Below are 18,242 nucleotides of genomic sequence, written 5' to 3'. Positions count from 1 at the left end.
GCTTTGGGGGCTGTAAGTCTGAAGATGCTGCACCAGGAACTTTAAACTGGGGCAGAACCTGTGAACTGTGTAATCTTGAGCAAGCTACTTAACCCCCACAGCGCTTGGTTTTTCCATTAGTCAAACAGGGCAAAGACCTGGCCTTTCTCTGTCTCACAGACGTGGATGTGGTGGCCCCAGCTAACTGCTGTAGCAGAAACAGGTGTGTGGATTCCTGACAGTGTAGGCTCTAACTTTAAGGCACAATCACTGGGTTTCTTCAAGAAGGGCTGGTTGACATGCATATGTGTAAAGAGGAGGCAGATTTAGTCACTAATACTCTTTATTTGCAAGTCTGAATTTTTAAGATTTTTAATTAAAGATTTTAAAAATTGTGGCAAAGTATATATAACAAAAATTTACCATCTTAACCATTTTTAAGTGTCCAGTGCAGTGGCTTGAAGTGCATCCACATTGCTGTGTGGTCATCACCAACATCATCTCCAGAACATTCTCATCTTCCCAAACTGAAACTCTGTCCCCATTAAGTACTAACTCCCCATTTCTCCACCCAGCCCTTGGCAACCACCCTTCCACTTTCTGTCTCTATGAATGTGACTCCTCTAGGGACCTCATATAAGTGGAACCATACAGTATTTGTCCTTCTGTGACTGACTGACTTCACTTAGCATGATGTCCTCAAGGTTCATCCATGTTGTAGCAGATGTCAGAATTTTCCTCCTTCTTAAAGCTGAATAACATTCCAGTGTGTGGATGGACCACACTTTGCTTCTCCATTCACCATAGACACTTGGGTTGCTTCCACCCCTTGGCTAATGTGAGTAATGCGGCTGTGAACATGGGTGTGTAGTCAGAACTCTGCATTTCATGTCATGGCTTGACTTACATGCATTTCCTCGTCATCCTTGGCATCCTTAGTCCCGTGCTTTGATTCATCGAAGGGTCTGAGAAGCCTGGCATCACCTGGGCTGTAGCTCCTGCACAGGTGATGCCTTTAACAATTCTTTAATATTTCCACGTGGTCTTTGCCGAGGGAGTTAAACATTAGATAATTTAAGGGATTATGGTTTTGAAGTTAGGCCACTTTTTTTCTCTCTCTTTCTGGAAGATCATCTGTTTTATCTCCACTTGACTTTTTAAAAATGCTGGAACTGTTTTTCGATTGAACACAAAGGTTTTTTTCTTTTCTTTGATGTTTATACTACTGAAGGTGGAAAAATAAGACCTTTGCTTATTAACAAGATGAATCAATCTCTTTCCCCCATGGGAAACTGAAAACAATTTAGAGAACAGAGTAAACTTCAGATTTTCCTGTGATGTGCATTCGGTTGACCTTTCCCAAGGTAAGATTTAAGAGAGACCTAGCCGGACTTGACAATGACACAGGCGGGTGTCACCAGGTCTCACCCCTCGCCTTGCTCTCGCCTATCTGTGCAGCCTCTGATGGCACTTCTAGAGAGAGTAGAGTCAAGGCCCAGAGAGGTTCAATGTATTAGTGAAGATCACTAATCATGCTGGTGCTCAACCCAGAGCCCTTCATTCTGCTGCACTGGACAACGGCTCTGAATAGCCACTTCTTGAAGGCAGTACTGCTTGGTATCTTTCTTCCTGTTCACTTGGTATGTGCCACGTGTCTTTGGGGAAATTCCCCATAAGACGGGTGCATGGTTAACACCTCCTTTGTCTGACCGGGTCACATGTTCCCCCTTTGGAGATAGTGGGGCCCGGAGTTTCCAACCTGTTTGATCTGGAGCCACTGCCTGTGACTCGGGGCTCCTGGCCGATGCTGGGGAGGCCTCCTCCCTGGGCCTGCCCCGAATCTGGTACATGCCCAGGAATGGGAAGTGGAGAAGAGACAAAGCAAAGAGACTGTGTTGGAAACAGACTGCAGAGCTGAGAAGATATTGAGAAAAGTGGCTTCGAGCCAGCCCCTCCTCTCTCCAAGTATGCCAGGAATGCTGGGCCCAGAGGAAGGGGACAAAACAGTAGAAAGAAGGAGAAAGAACAGCGTGTCACCAGGGCGCACTCCTAGCTACTCCAGTTGTCAAAACAAAGCAAAAGGATACTCTTTGCCCAGAATAAAAGTGGATCAGAACTCAGAAACAATTGCTACTGAAATTTGCATTTATAGTAGGTGAATACCTTCAAAAGCAAGTCTCTTAGCCTTTTTTGCTTCCCATTTTTGGATGAGGAAGCAGCTCAGAGGGCCTTAGGAGAGAATTTGTTCAAGCACAGAGGGAGTGAGGGAGCTGAGATAGAATCTCCAGTCTCCAGGGAACTGCTTAGGGTTGGGGATTTGCTTCCGAATTTGAGTCAAAGGGCAAGACAAAAGGACAAAAGGTCGAAGGGTACACAGTGGGGGAAGAAAACAAAACAAAAACAGGAAGTGGCAAGCCCCGGGGTTTTCCATGGGAAGGCTGGTAAACAGGTCCAGATATAAGGAGGAAAAGGAAGAAAAAGGAAACCTCTGAATCTTGTAGAAGCCGCTTGAGAACTTGGGAAATGGGGGTCTCAGCAGGATCCAGCTGGATGGAGGTGCGGCTGGGATCAGGACCCCCAGATGGGACACCTGAGCTCTGGACTCAGCACTGGCTCATCCTTGCCTCATTAACAGATCTCTCAGTGCCCCCCTTCTCCTTTTGGAAAGAGAGTTTGTCACCTCTTGCGTCCTTTAGAGAGGTGTGTTCATGAGTGTCCTAATGCTGAAACATGAAAAGGGGTCTAAGGTAACCCAAAAAACACATCCCCATCTCTGAGCAAGTAAGAACAGGGTATTTCTGATGTACATGGGCATATGGTATTTAGACCTGCTGTCATACAAACGGAAAACACGTGTGCTACCAGAATTTGGGAAGGACAAGGCCAGAGATGGAGCTGGGGGAGGCTGAGGGAGGCTACCTGCCGTCCTTTCCCAGCTTGAATTCTGCCCGTCCCTCTCCTAATCAGGTCAGGGGCAGAATTCCCTTGTTGCCGCCTTCTCAGAAGTCAATGGGTGGAAGTCTGTGGGACAGGGGAGTGACAGGTCCTGAGAAGGGGTCCAGGAAGGAGGTTCATACAAGAGCAGAGGGCAAATATCCTGGAGCCTGATGCCCGACGCAGTGGCCACTGCTTCCCTGCAGGGCCTGACTCAGTGCCACACAGAAGGTGTTCAACACAACCTTCTCGACTTGAATTGAAGAGGTTCTTTGCCAACAACAGGAGGGAAAAGATAATCTCCATTTTCTTCCTGGCCATGTTCTGTCTTGAGATCTTGTTTTGGTCCTTAGTTAATCAAAGAAGTCAGAATTTTATGTGAAAAGAGAGCATGTCAGTGTGTTTCTAACACAGTGTATGCAAATGAGCCAGTAAAGTGTTTTACAGGCAGCCACCAGAGGTCAAAGGTCACCCTCCATGTTCAACAATTATTTTGCTCAAAATAAACAGGCAAGCAGGACTGCAGGAAATGAGTTGCAGCAACTTCAACTCATGTGTGAAAGTTTCCAATTAGGAATTCAAAGAGCTTGTTGTTTAATGAAAAAGTGAAATGCATTCCTTTTATGTGTTTCCCTACTTCCTTGGTGGCCTCTGGCTGAGAGCAGGTTCCACTCGCAGGAATATGGCGGTCATTTAGTTCACCTGATAGGAGGCGGAGTATGACAAGTGATTACATGACCAGAAGTAGAATCTAAAGTAAGGGAAAAACAGTTGATCAGATCTTCTAGTTCGAGGGTTGGCAACCACTGCCTGGGCCAAATATGGTCCACAACCTGTTTTTGTAAATAAAGTTTTATTGGCACACAGCCACACCATTTGTTTGTGTACTATCTATGGCTGCTTTCCCTACACCAGGGCAGAGTTGAGACCATATAGCCTGAACAGCCAAACTATTTACTCTCTGTAAATATTTTTTATAGAACACGTTTGCCAACCCATGCTCTAGTTCACCACTTCTTAATTGTTGTTGTGTGATAGGATCTCTTCGAAAATATGACAAAAGCTCTTTATGCACCTCCTTTTAGAAAAATACACGACCTCCTGGTTAAGAATGCCTACGTGTAACTCTAACTAGACCCTCCTCCAGAGCCTGGGGCCGTGGTCGAACATTCTGGACCCCTCACAGGAGGGGTTTCTCAGTGTGTGAAGCATGCCTTCACTTACCTCCACCTACTACACTGGTCCCAGTTGTGATAAAGCAAAAAGAACCTTGGATTTCAGTTCAGGAAACACAAATTCTTCTCTTCTGGGCTCTGTCACTCTTAAGCTGTGTGACTTTGGACAAGTCACTTCACTTCTCTGGGCCTTGGTTCCCTCACGTGTCAAATGAAAGGTCCAGAATAGATGATTTCTTGAATATCTTTCTGGATTTAGGTTTCTATGATCTTCAAGGATCTGGAATTTATTTCTGGAGCTGAGTAGATAGGAGTGGTGGTTCATATATTTTCAAAACATCTGAATCTGCTTGGCAACCCAGACAAGTCTGTGTTTGTTAATTTAGTTGTTCCCAAGCACTGAAATCTGGGGTTTGGTAACCACACTGGATATTAGGCACCTGTGGGAGCAAACCCTGCCATGCCCCAGCCTCCATCCCAATCCTGGTCAGCCATCCTGATAAATCGAGTTACCACACAAGGACTTGTTCAGAGAGTAAGGGTTGATCCGGTTACATCATCAGAACTCAGGAGAAACAACTTAGAGACCAGGGCCTCCTGGAGAATGGTTTACGGTGACATCTTCTACCAGAGTGACCACATGCAACTTCTCTTGGGCAGATATGGCCTTTCAAGGAGACAGACAGGTTTTGCATTTATGTTGCTTTTGGTTTTAAAATGAAAATAAATATATATATTTTCTCTGATGATAAAAATGCTTCATGTTTCTTGTAGACAGTTTTAAGAAATACAGAGAATAATAATAAGAAGGTAAAACCCATCCCGAAATCCGGCGCTGCAGAGATGAACGCTGCTAACAATTTGATAAGCTTTCCAGGTGTCTCTTTGATGCACACACACCATCAACACATAAATGGGTTAAGCTTGCTGTTTTGTCTCCTACTTTCATTGATCAAAATGATCCATGCAAATATTGTTCTATGGCTTTGCATGGAGATTTCCAACATTCTTTTTAATGGTTGTGTAGTATTTTATCAAATGTACTGTAATCACATCTAGCTTGTTTCAATTTCTTTTTTGTATTTATTTACCAGACTGTGATGACTGTCTTTGCACTTACATTTTTGTGCATTTTTCTGGTTGTACAGCTGAGGATAAATTCTTAGTTTTGAGATTAAGGGGTCAGGGGTTGTTCCTTAATAATTACAATGCACAGGATCAAACTGCCTTTGGGAAATGTACGCTACTTTATGCCTAGCGGTATAGAACAGGACCCATTTCCCCACTCTCTGGCTAATATGGGCTGTTTGCCACTGTCAATATTTATTTTTGGTCAGTTTGATAGGTTAAAACTGATGTAATATTGCTGTGTTGATTTGCATTTCCTAGATTCATTCTACTTTTGAATGGCACTGTCTATAATTAAACAGAGGCAAAAAAAAAGATGACTTCATAGGAGGTTCTCATTCCTCCACAAGAACCCAGGACTGTACGAGGCAGACAAGTTGGTTTTCCAGAGGAGCCAGTAGCCAGACACAGACGAGTTTGATCCTCTTTGAGGACGATCATCTTTCATTGATTTATTAATTCATACTGATGACTACTTTGGGGCATTTATTTGTTGAATGCATCTAGAAGACCACATGGTTCCGGTCATAAAGGAGCTTGGATGACAGGGATGATGTTTGTATCATAACTGCAAGGCTACTTGCAGGCAGAGAGCCAACTCCCCATGAGCTGGTGGCCTGCTCTCTGTCGCACCCACCTGACCTCCTCTCCCTTAGTCCTGAGTGGATCAATTTCTCTCCCTCCCGGGATTGGAAGATGACAGAAATGCCTAAGGCTGCCTATGACCCAGTGCGAGGATGAATCGGAGAGGAGACGGTGGGAAGCCGAGTGCCGGGCGGGGAAGCTCTGTCCAGCGGGCTCTGCTGTGACCTCATGCCACGATGACCAGTGGGGCAGGACAAGGCTGCAGGCGTGTGCTGCTCCTTCTAGGTCTGGCATGCAGTGGTTTCCTGTCTCGCTGAGTGGCCGTTGCTCCGCAGTGATGATTCACGGCATTTGGAAAGTGTGGCTATGTTCTGAACAGGGAAGTGAAAAATAACACAGCCAAGGGCAGTGCAGGTCAGGGTAGGGGCTGTCACAAGACGTGAAGCTTTACTTTGGAAAACGCAGGGGGCGGGGAAGTCACAGTGAAGTCGGTGGTGGTGGCCCACACTGTGTGAGTGTGGCCCTGCTTGCTCTTCTTCAGCTTTTCCGAGTGGCGGTCACCAAGTTGCCCCTCAAAGCGGCTGCTGGTCTTGGCTGAGCTGCTGTGGGTGGGAGGAAGTGGACGGGTGATTCAGTGAGTGTCGGCTTCCTCTCTGACTCAGGATTGAATCTGTTTCTTAGGGTGGTGCCAGGGGGGGCCCATGTGGCTTTAGCTAGAAGGCTTTGATCTTGGAGTCAAAACTGAGACTCTGACCCCTTTGGTGTTGGCCCTCCTTTGACCCTTTTGGATGAGTAAGGGGATTAAGCTGGATTCCGTGGCCGCCCGGCAAGTTGGGTAAGCCCTCTGACTCGAGGCCTCCCTGTGGTTTCAGCTGTGGAGACTAGTGAGATGGCAGCTGAGGCACCTCCTGGGTTTGTGCTCACCTTCGGGGCTGCCTCGTATTGAGGGTCATATTTGGGGGAGCGGCTGAATTCTGAGGGGCTCAGCCTACGCAGGTATTAGACTGACGAGACTGATGGAGGAGGTGGTTGAACTAGCTCTCCTGGAGTCCATGTGTCAACTTAGCCATTGTTACGACAGGACAGGGCCAGAGGGGCAGCTGCTCCCTTTCCATGAGAAGGGTCATGGTTGGCTTTTTATTCCAGAGCACTGTTTTCCAAGGATCTGTTGTTAGGGTGCTGCCTAAAGGGCCATCACTGCTGTCACCTGAAACCTGTTCTAAGAAGTACTTCAATTAGCCAGATAATTGCCTCTGCCTAAGAGAATATAACCATGAAAGTATTAACTTGATAAAGACTTTGAAATCCTCTCAAAATTGCTATAGGAATTTTGTATTTCATGCCCTAAATAACCTTGGATGATGGTTTCTTCTTCCAGATCCTTTCTTTCCCTCTTCCCTTCTTCCCCCTCCGTCCCCTCCTGTTTCCATGGCCAGCGCAGAGGTCAGCTGGTCTAGCTCAGGCAGGATGGCTGGTATCCAATCACCAGTGTTTGTAACGAAACTCTATTATTAGCCACATGCCAGAGAAATGCAACTCAGACCAGCTGGGGCTTCCAAAAGGGGTTCTGTGTGACAACTGTGAAAGGAGAGAAGGGGCTGTGAGGACACCTGCAGCTGGGACTGGACCATGCCAACCACTGTCTCGTTTCTCACATCATCTTCCACCAACTATCGACTTTAATCTCTTGGGTAAGCTTTCTCCATACAGCAGGGAGTGTGCACGATGGCAGCTTCTGCTCATCACACCTTACAGCTTCACTGAGAGTGCAAGTCCCAAAGATGGTCCTCACTGGGGCCAGGGGATTGTCCGTGGCTCAATCACTGTGTCTAGGGGACGAGCTCTGAGCAGATGGCAGCTCACATCTGGACCCTCTGATCAGGGCAGGAAGAGAGGATTTTCCAGAAGCAGGGATTCCTGCCCTGGCAGACAAACAATAGGCCGACCACCCCGGAGCTGAAGCTTTCCCAACGCCCAGGCTGAGCCCGGGGCCCTCAGTTGCCTCCCCTGATGCCGGTGGTGAGGGGCAGGACCTGGGGGGGTCCTCCTCTATCCTCAGGACCCATTATTTCGTTGCTTGAAAATACATAAAGGATGGGGTTTTCTCAGCCACATTTGGGGGGATATATGTCTGGGACTGCAGCTGTGTGATGTTCTGAGGAGACTGCCTTGGAGGATCTAAGCAGTGACTGAAGGAAGAACAAAGGGGCCATTCTCAGAAGCATGGCAAAAATGAAACCAAATAAAAACCCCATAAAAATCCCTCAGAGGCCAGAGGAAATACCAACTCAATGTTCTGAGCTGCACACTTGGTCCTAAAGGACAGATTCAAGGATGGGCCATCCTGACGCCACTTGTGTTTGGACCTAAGGGAGCACGTGCTGGGAAACAATGAAAGGGAGCCGTCTGTGGGGGGGAGGGGCCATTGGTGTGTCGGCCGTGGGGGGGAGGGGGCCCGTTGGTGTGTGTGTTTGTTGGCGTGTTGTTTAATCCAGGAACTGCCCTGTGACCAGGGTTCACGGGGACCCTGGGAGAGATACGGCAGGAACTGGTTCAAAGAGCACACAGCACATGCCTGTCAGCTGGCCTGCCCCCTGCTGGCTCTGCTAGATGGTCGGAGGAACTCTGACCTCTGTGTGGTCACCAAAATACCCGTTTGGAAATCTCTTTGAAGATTTTTTAAGTAAACACTCCTAGCGCAGATAATAATCATCGAGTGACAAAGCTGAAGTATTTGTAGGAAATAGACGAATGTGCTGACCACGAAGCTGGCAGGCCTGTTGTCTTTCTGTTCCTCTAACCTGCCTTCCTTGCTATGGTTGCAGTTTCGGGCCCAGAGAGTGTTTTAAGGGGATGGGGTTGAGGATGTGGACACTTTCACTCTCATTTCATGGGTGTGACACGACCCCAGGGACAGAGCATTACCCTGTCACCACACAGCAGCTGGCTGGGGCCTGTGGCAGGTAGCCCTCTAGGCACAGCTAACCTTAGATGCTGCTTGTGGGGGCTTTCTGTCTGCTTTTTGACCTTGGGCTGCCGTGACCCACAGTGGGACTGTGTCCCCCCAAGTCTCCCAGGACACCGCAGGGTGAGCAGGAAGGGAAGTCTGGTTTCCATCTGGGAGCATCACACCTCCGTGCAGCATGCCTCTGCTCTCAGTTTTGGCTAACTGGACAGGAGCTGGCCAGGCTTCTCTGGGCATGGAGCAGTGACCCCTTTGCCACGTTACTTCCCTAGTTATCTCCGAGACCCTATTGTAGATGGAGGTGGGAACGGGCTGTCAGTTCTGGACTCATCCGGGTTTCTGGACTCAGTATGGTCATGTTTGTTCACCCTGTGGGCTCCGGGAGCAGTTCTGGTGATTGTCCATCAATTCATTCATCATTGATCCATACGCTTACCCATCCACTAGGGCTGTCATTTAGTCATTCAATCACAATGAGACTGTGCTTGCTTCTCTTTGATCTCTACTTCCGGGCATAGAGCCAAGCCTATACCAGTGGCTCTCCACACATTTGCTGCCTTCTTTCCCTGCTTTCCCTTTGTTATGGTTGAAGTCTTAATCCCCAGGGCCTCAGAATGTGGCTATATTCAAAGATAGAACCTTTAGAGAAGTAAAGTTAAAATGAGGTGATTGTAAGTTAAAATGAGATCCCAATCTAATCTGACTGGTGTCCTTATAAGAAAAGAAGATTAAGACACACACACACACACACGCACACGCACACGCACACACAAAACGATGTGAAGACACAGGGAGGAGACAGCCATCGACAAACTGAGGAGAGCGGCCTGGAACGGATCCTCCCTCATGGCCTCAGAAGGAACCCATCCTGCCGACACCTTGATCTTGGACTTCCAGCCTCCAGTAAGGAAATACATTTCTGTCTAAGCTGCTTAGTCTGAGGTACTGTGTTATGACAGTCCGAGCAAACTAAGCCATTTCAACACATTCCTGGAGCACATAACCATTTGCAAGGTGTTTTAGGAGGTCTGCAGACTTTTGTAGAGAATACAGGAAAAGGGGAACAGCGATGGGCCCATCCTCTCTTTACATGTCTCCTCCCAAACCCCTCTCTGTTCAGCCTCTTCTTATTTCCTCCCGCAACAAAAATCAGAAACTCAGGGGGAAACAAAACAGAAGGTGTCCCAGCAGATACCACCCTACAGAAGCTTTGGAATTGATGAAACCCTTTAACCTGGACCCAGAAGCACCATTTTGTCCCCCACAAGTTCTTATTTAGCGCATGTGTGTGCACACGTGGCCAGAACACACCATGGCATGATGGAGCGGCCACGTGTGTGTGTCTGAGGAAGACAGGGGGAAGGTCCACAGCTATGGTACACACACTGTTATTGGGCAGCTGGCAGCACATTCACTAGTGTGTCCCCAGCCCCAGCGTCATGGTGCGTGGAGGCTGGCAAGGGCCACAGTGAAGCCTTTCTCTGGACCATGCATTAGACCCCTTGTTGCCCTTGGTGACTAAAGATGATGCCCACATCATGATTCCACACAACTGCTACAGGAGGGCTGTCCTTTGATTTCTGGCCCTGACCAATGGCTATGGGGCTGTGATCTCTGTCTGCAGGAATCATGAGCTCATTTCATCATGGAATAATCTTGAGATGTCTGGGAACATCTCTGAGACTTCAAACCTATCCAGCCTAGTAAGAAGCTAAGTCCATCTTCAAATGCCCTGTATGTAAGTCTTGATATTTCTCCTTCTACGGTGTCTACCATTTTCGATCAAAAACATTTTCCACCACCCAATTGAATAATAATCCTGTCCCCTTACAGGGTCCTTTCGCAATCGCAGCTTAGCTCACTGATTTTAAAGGGAACTGGGAGTCCAGGAGCTCAGTGTTAACCAACCGGTCCACTGTTGCGTAGTACAGGGTCCCTAAAGGACTTCGGCAAAGATATTACTGCCAGTGTGGTTGTAGTCAGCTTCTGGGTACATGCTAGGAGGGAAGTTTGCGTATCCTGGTCACACACAGATAGTGGCATTTTCTGAAGTGTGGTGGCATGTCTTCATGTAATGTTGATATTTAAACAAGCTTCCATTCTTTTCTGCACGCAGACAAAGGAACATATTCCAGGGATGGTCTGAGCGCTTGGCCAGCAAGAGTGTCACAAAGCCACCACGGCAGGGGCCCTGCCCACCCACTTTGTCCTGCAGTGCCCTCCTTGGCTGGCCCTCCATCCCTGCCCTTTTCCTCTTGCTCCCTCCTGGTTGCCAAGCAGAATCCCCTACTTGATAAGACCTGAGGTGCGACCAGGTCTGGAGGTTATCTACATTTTAAATGAGTGACTCCTAACACCTAAGTTTCAAAACCCAAAGAAATGATCTTCCAGTGCTTGACTGGAGCCGTGAGTTTCTACCTGGACTGGCTGGGTTGATAGGTCTACTTTGGTTACTCAAATAACCAGGCCGGTGGTCAGCCTGGCTCTAAGTCCAATGGGCACCTCCTTCCTTGGTATATCTGACATGGGGCATGCACCTTCTCCTTCTCCAACCAAAGCCGCAGTGTCACTCAAGGATAGTTATTATGTATCTTGCTGCAAGTGGAAACTGACTTGGATTTTAGTGCCATCTCTCTGCCACTTCCCCCTAGCCACAGAGCTAGCAGGTAAGAAAAGACAGATCTGTGTGCTTTCAAATCCATGCCCTCTCCTCCCATGCTTCGATTTCACAAATGTTGGTTAGCACGCATGTGCTTTTCAATGACCTGCTGACTTGTAGTCCACTCTAGACAATGAGGGCAGAGCTGTGATCTTTAGATAAAAGGCTTCAGGGGTCATGACTCATCCTGGGAGACATCTAGCCTGCTTGGCTGGTGTTAAGTGTTTGGATCTGTAAATATTGACAGTTAGAAACCATCCCGAGAGCTACCAAGCAATGATCTGGAAGGTGATGTATGTGAATATGACCTGTGATTAGGCAATGCTTGTCATTTGCTAAGATGCAGCCACTGATAAATACCACCCCATGACCGCTCTTCCTAATAGTGGCTCATGTGCTTGTGTGACTCATAGTTGGTATGTGATGGGGTCTGATTCGGCTAGCAAATTTGGCCTGCTACAACAGAGAATGACATCCAAGGCCACTGCAGTTTCTAGGCTCACGGCTTCTTAATAAGTGTGGCTTTGCCAAGGAGGAAATACTCAAAAGCAGTCTCCACCACTAAGAAATTAAAGAAGGCATAGAGGGATAAGGAGCAGAACAGTGCTTGTCACCATTTAGAGCTGATGCTTTCACAACTATTTGTCCCCTGGGCACATTTCCATTACAGCTCACCTATGGATGCCTGTGGCTCTGCAAGGGGCAGACTCTTTGTATACACGCACACACACACATATAGACACACACACAGTCACACACACATACACAGATACACACACACACACACACTTGGCTGTAGCCCTCTGCAAAACCACTTGGCATTTACTGTGTTGCCCTGTCGTGAGAGCTGAGCTCTGCCATGCTGACTGCATGAAGAGGCAGCCCGGCTGTGAGGGAAGCATGCCTCGGGGCCAGCATGCACCGGAGCACGCGTTACCTCTATGTAAGCCATCTCTTTGCCACTGGCTGTGCAACTTTGGGCAAGTTGCTGAAGTGCTCTGAGCCTCAGGTTCCTTATTTGTGAAATGAGGACAATAATACCTACCTTTCAGGGCTAGTGTAAGTTAAGATAATGTATTTAACACACATGGATCATAAAAACTGCTCAGTCGATTGCAGCTAGTATTGTCTGTAGTGCGAAACCACTGTGAAAATTGTTGCTGCTAACCATTTGGGGTCGTTATGGATTCAAGTTATGAAGGGTCTGCTATGAAGTCTGAGGTTTTATATGCATGTATCAGCCCCTCAAGGAGCTGTTATCCTTATCTCACAGAGGAGGAGCCTGAGGCTCAGGACGCCAGCTAGCCAGCATCTGTGTCTGTGGAGAGCGTGTGCTGGCCATTACCTGCGCCACCTTCCAGGGAGGCAGAGGACACGACTGTGTGTGTTTAGTGGACTGGTGACTTGTTGCGTCGGGAGGACACTGGAGCATCTGCTTCATCTTTGATCCCATCTCACGGGCACATACTGGTCTGTGTGCTGTTAGCCAAACCACCTGGAAGTGGCTGAGTGTCCTGGCCTTTTGTTCAGGTAGATTACATACCTGCCAAGTTGCAGAGTCGTGTTCCAGAACCTGTCAACAGTCCATATTTTTAATGGACTGTCAGTGGGTGGGTGATGGGAATGCAGTCTGTTGGGATGTGTGTGTGGGGTGGGGTCCAGGGGGCCTGAATAGTGGGAAGGAAGCTCAGGTTGAGTCATCTGCTCGGTCTTGGTGACCAGCTGGACTCCTCCTCCTGGTGGCCTCTCAACGAAAACTTTTTACATGACACGACGAGATTCACCGTTATGCCCTCATGGGACAGCATTACTAAAAGCACATCCATAGCATCAAGGCTGGATGGATGTTTCAGAGAAAGGGGAGGACTTCAGCAGAGCAACATGCAGACCATGAAGGACAGAAGTCCCAAAGTGGCCAAAATGAGTAGGGGATGTTTCTTGGAGAGAAAAACGTGAGGTGGAGGAAAGGGTCCCCATGACGACATTCAAGGAGAACCTGCTTGTGCTTAATAAACTTGAGGCACAGACACTTCAGTCGGGCGAAATGTATGTTCCTTGTTCCCTCTCAAAGGTGAGAAAGGCCCTGAGACCCCTTGGCATCACGTCTGCTAACCTGAGTCCCTTAATGTCCCAGAAGGTTGGACTGGGCTCCCTGAGTGCCCAGAGATGACCCAGCAAGGCTGGTTCGGGTGGTCCCAGAGGAGCACACGTGGGGTTCATGGGGGTGACCTTGAAAGAAGGGCTTGTGTTTCTGAGGGAGGAGGCACAGCAGAGCAGAGGCAGACCGGCTTTTTCTGCCTGGAGGTCAGAGCTTGGTGCTGCCTTAGGGGTCTGCAGGGTAAGTCAGCAGGTGAGCAAGGGTCCCCTCTCAGCAGGGACCAGTGGAGGCAGGAACTACAGTGGAGGCAAGATGAGGCAGGCAGGGCTGCAAAAGGGTCCACGTTGACCAGCTTGGAAGACCTGCCTGGGTTGCTCTCGTTGGAGACATCTGCTCCAAGTCCTCCTAAACCCTTTGGGTCCAGGGCTCTCTTCCTTGCTGCCCCAAGGAGCGGACATACCCTCAAACCAGCTTCTACCTCCTGAGAGAACTAAACAAGATGGTGTTCTGAAGACATTCGCAGTATCTGGTACATGGGACATGTTAAATACGTGTCACTTATCCTTACCTCAGACTCCTGGTTTGCGTTTACATTTTAGAAGTCTGTTCTTTTTCAAAACAAATGGTTTTTCCCCAGAAATGCTCCCACCCCATCCTCCTCACCTCCCAGAAAGTTTGGGCTCCTTTCTTGCTTTCTTTGTGTTCTAAACAAATTCATTCCTCTCATTCATTCACTTGCTTGTTCAGCCCAACATTTATGCTAAGATCTACTGTGTGCCAGGCCTGTGCTGTGGCTGAAGTGGTTATCTGCTTATGACACATCCACGTAAAACTTGCCCCCAACCCCCAAAACATGCACACGAAAGTTTCTCTTTCAGGTTCCAGGTCTCATTTCTGAATAGATTCATTGGCCTCACTCAATATTTTTGTGCGTATATTTTTTCATTGGCAATATGCTTTACAACAGGAACCTCATGCATGCAGAGCGTGTCTGCAGGCTCTGATTTACAAAGTGCTCCCTGTCCCAAGGTCCTCTGAGGTCCTCGCTGTCCAGATCAGAGAAGAAATGAGGGAGGAGCCACCACATGGCCCAGGGAGAAATCGGGCTCCTGGGTAGCTGTGTAGCCTGGGCCTGCTTCCTACCTACCTGCATGAAGCATGTTTCCTGGCATGAGGTCTGGGACAGAGTTCTGCTTTTAAAGCGCTGCCTGGGCAAAGCATGACAGAGGCAGGTTACTCTCAAGAGCAAGCAGTCTTGCTGAGGCTGCCTGGTAACTAAGAGCCACAGAGGGAGTTGCTCACTCCGCTGACACTCACCATGTGACTGCCAGCCAGACCCTGCCATGGAGTGCCCTGGCTGAAATCATGGTGCCAATGAAAACAAATTAAAGGAAAAACAAAAATACTGCAGGGTCAGGCTGCACATGCTTACCTAGCTTTGGAAACTGTATTCTAGATCATTACCCTGTTAACATGGGGGCAGCTGTTGCTGTCTTTGATGAGTGGAGGAAAAAACTCTCCGGTGGAAGAGGTCTGGGGGAGTGAGGGCAGTCATGGCCAGACTGGGTCCCTGGATGTAGTGGCAGGGAAGCAGGGCCCTGCTCTCCAGGATTCTAAATCTGGCTGACTGGAGAAAAGAATGTGTTCTGTGCCACAGGAAGAATGTTCCCTCAGACAGAACTGCTAATCAGGCAAGATGAAGGGAGGAATGCACAGCCAGGGGTGGTTCCTGCTTGCTTTCCAGCAGCCTCTCCCCTCCCTCCTGGTCAGTCACATGTATTTTTGACTTGCTAATTTAGGTGGTGGCTGAGAGTCCCCTTCCCCCAGCCTTCATTTTAGAAAATGTGGGAATTTTTGGAGCCTGTGAGCTGTGTTGCAAAACTGTGAGCGATTTTCCAGAGCTACCCTGTGTCATCTGTCTCCTTGACACGAAGAAGGAAGGAGGAGGGAGGGAAAAAAGAGACGGGCGTGGACGGGGGAAAGGAGCCAGCAGGGAAAGGAGGAGAAAGGGAAGAGCGACATCTTGCTGACGTCAAGGACGACCACCCGCTGCAGGATAACTGCACTTGGTTCCTCAGCCACCCACTCCCTCTAATTTACTAGAAACCGAGCACACTATTTTGAAACCTGTAGCCTGCACTTTGTTTTGTGTGTGCCGTTCTCCCTGAACCAAAAGGGCCATTAATTGTGGAGAGTTTGAAAGCTACCTGATTCCCTGAAACAGAGGGGATTTCCATGAGTAATAACTCAGCCCGCGCTCGGGTGGGGCGCGGAGCTGCAGCCAGCCATCCAGCTGCTGGCGGCCCCGGAAAAGGGCGCGGGACAGGGCGTCACGTGGCCAGCTGCGGCCCGGGAGCTGGCAGGGGCCCGCCCTCTGTCCCCCGCCCGGCCTGCCAGCGTCCACCGCGCCCTCAGCCCGCGCCCCCTGCGCCCACCCCTCGCCAGACCCGTGCCTACTGCCCCCCTGCTGAGCCGCGTCCACTGCGCCCCTGCCCAGCGCCCCACTCCGTGTCCACCGCGCACTCTGTCCGCGCCCCCTGCCGCACTGCGTCCATCGCCCAGCACCCTCAGTCGGTGTCCATTGCCCCCTGCCCCGCGTGAAACCACACTCTCTGCCCGCCTCTCGCGCGCCCCCTGCTCTGCCCGGGGGCCACCTCCCTGCAGCCCGCCCTGACTTCACAGGGTGAGAGCAATTCTCGGGTATGCGTGGCAACCTCTTTCTTGGGAAATGCAGGAACCCGAGGATGAAGGGGCGCCCTATCTGCTAAGCTCCAGGAAGAGAGTCACCTGTTTGGTCCTTCAGCGGCCCAAGGCTGCCCTTGCTGAAACGACGACGGTGCTTCCCAGAAGCCCTCCAGCTCTGCGGTCTGGACCCCAGGGCCTGTTTACAAGCTGGCGGCAGGAACCTGTGTGTAACCCGAGGCTAAAGAAATACCGATTCCACCACCCAGATGGTAGAGTTCAATCTGCTTTCTGGCCAAGGCCGCATGAGTTAATTTTTATCCTAGTAAAAAATAATAAACACGGCGTTAGCAACTAAATGTTTATCAATTTGCAGTTCATTTCCAGCCAGATCGTTTCCCTCCTGCATGTTTTTACTGTTAGTTGATGCACTGGGGTGCTTTTTGTGAAACCAGATGTGACTGTTTCAGGCCCAGCTTTTGTAGCATTTATATGGCGTTTTACACCTTAATTGGATAATACTATCTGGCTGTTTCAGCCATGGTCCTCCAATATCGCATTTTAATGATAAAGACACCGCAGTGAAGAAAGTCTCACCGACTGGGGATCCCCCGCAGTTCAGGGATGGTGGTTAACAGGAGTTTTTGTTTTGCTTTGTGTTCTGCATGAGCCTGTGTGTGCCCTGTGTGTATGGGACCGCCTGCCCAGCGCGGCTGCCTTTGGGCTGTTTCTTTTCCTCATCTTATGGTCAGTTAATACTAGAGAAGGTGGCTGAGAACAACTGTCGAGTGGAGTAGGAAGTCTGAGTAGGCAGCTGTCACATCAGTGGACATTAGCGAGGAGAGCACATAAAGAACGTGATGGAAGCTCCCGTCCCTGCAGCTGCCCATACTGCTGAGCCTTTCTGCAAATGCTTTGGCTAGTTTTATTGTCTTAGTGGAATTCGAGAGACCATTTGGAGGTGTCATCTATTGTTTATCACCAGACTATTATAGTCAGAAACAACAACTCGGCGACGCAAAATGAAGCAATGGCTATACAGTGCATCATGTAGACATCGAACCCTTCTCCCAGCTTCCTCTTCTTAGTTTGAGGCTGTAATAGAAACCTTGATATTGCCACATGGTTCACAGTAGATCTGAAGTGGCTACTTGGGGAGAGGGAGAGAAAATAGAGCTTGCAGAGCATAAGTCAGACCTATGTTCCATCTTTATCTCCTCCAGAGAACAAACAACTCACTTTCTTGAAGCCTCAATATGTCCCCTGTAAAAATGAGGGGCTGGTAGGACATCTCTCAGAGGGCTGGCATTCACATAAAGGATGTAAGGACTTGGCATAGTGCTTGTCACCTAGCAGACACTCAAGAAATGTTCTAATGAGGAAGAACAGGCTTGGCAGGGCCTGGTAGGCAATGGGTTGAAGATACCACATATGCAACTCCAAATCTGAAGCAACGCCCCATTTCCCAATGAGCAGGTTACAAAAGTCTTATGTTTTTTTTTCCTTGGCCAGCCTGAATATGTACGCTTTAATGATGCAAGTGAAATAGTCAAATTTCTGGTAATAAAATTTAATGTATTGATTTAATTACATCCACATCAAAAATTGCATGCATACGTACACTTATTTAGAAAGGTTGCCCTTTTTTACTCATTATTCAGACTCTCTGTCATCACTCGAGGCCTTGCTGAGTGGTGTCACTCAGGCTTCCCGGACACACCTATTGCTTCTGTCCAAACGTCTTTGACATTTAGTGCTTTCTGAGTCCGTATGTTGTGATCACTGGAAATGTTATCTCAAGAGCAATATCCATGCACTATTTGTGATCTTCATAAAGCTGACTTCTTGGACTACTTTTGAAAGGGAGCTTAGTGAGGTTGTAGCTATGTGAGGACATGGTCATGCGTTTCAATGAGGAATACGGAAGTATGAAGGTGTGAGATGACATGAGGGCTGGGATTTTCGTTAAGGTAGTTCAGCAAAGAGAAAAGACCAAAAGCATGACAAAGAAAATGTGGAAAAATCTGGGTAATTATT

General features: G+C 48.6%; 1 long non-coding RNA gene across 2 annotated transcripts; it reads right to left on the bottom strand.

Moving 5' to 3' along the window:
• Nucleotides 1–304: 304 nt before the first annotated feature.
• On the bottom strand, nucleotides 305–16,495 carry LOC109455439 (uncharacterized). 2 transcript variants are annotated; one of them, XR_002138652.2, is made up of 3 exons: nucleotides 16,311–16,495; nucleotides 4,138–6,403; nucleotides 305–3,664 (listed from the first exon to the last, which is right to left on the bottom strand). It is a non-coding gene; the product is annotated as an uncharacterized LOC109455439 (long non-coding RNA). The 2 variants fall into 2 exon arrangements; XR_002138653.2 differs by having other exon boundaries at nucleotides 305–3,615.
• Between the last annotated feature and the right edge of the window lie 1,747 nt (nucleotides 16,496–18,242).

The sequence above is a fragment of the Rhinolophus sinicus genome, linkage group LG12 (assembly GCF_036562045.2).
Source record: "Rhinolophus sinicus isolate RSC01 linkage group LG12, ASM3656204v1, whole genome shotgun sequence".
NCBI lineage: Eukaryota > Metazoa > Chordata > Mammalia > Chiroptera > Rhinolophidae > Rhinolophus > Rhinolophus sinicus.
The sequence above is the reverse complement of the archived record's forward strand: the minus strand, read 5'-3'. Positions and strand labels throughout refer to the sequence as shown.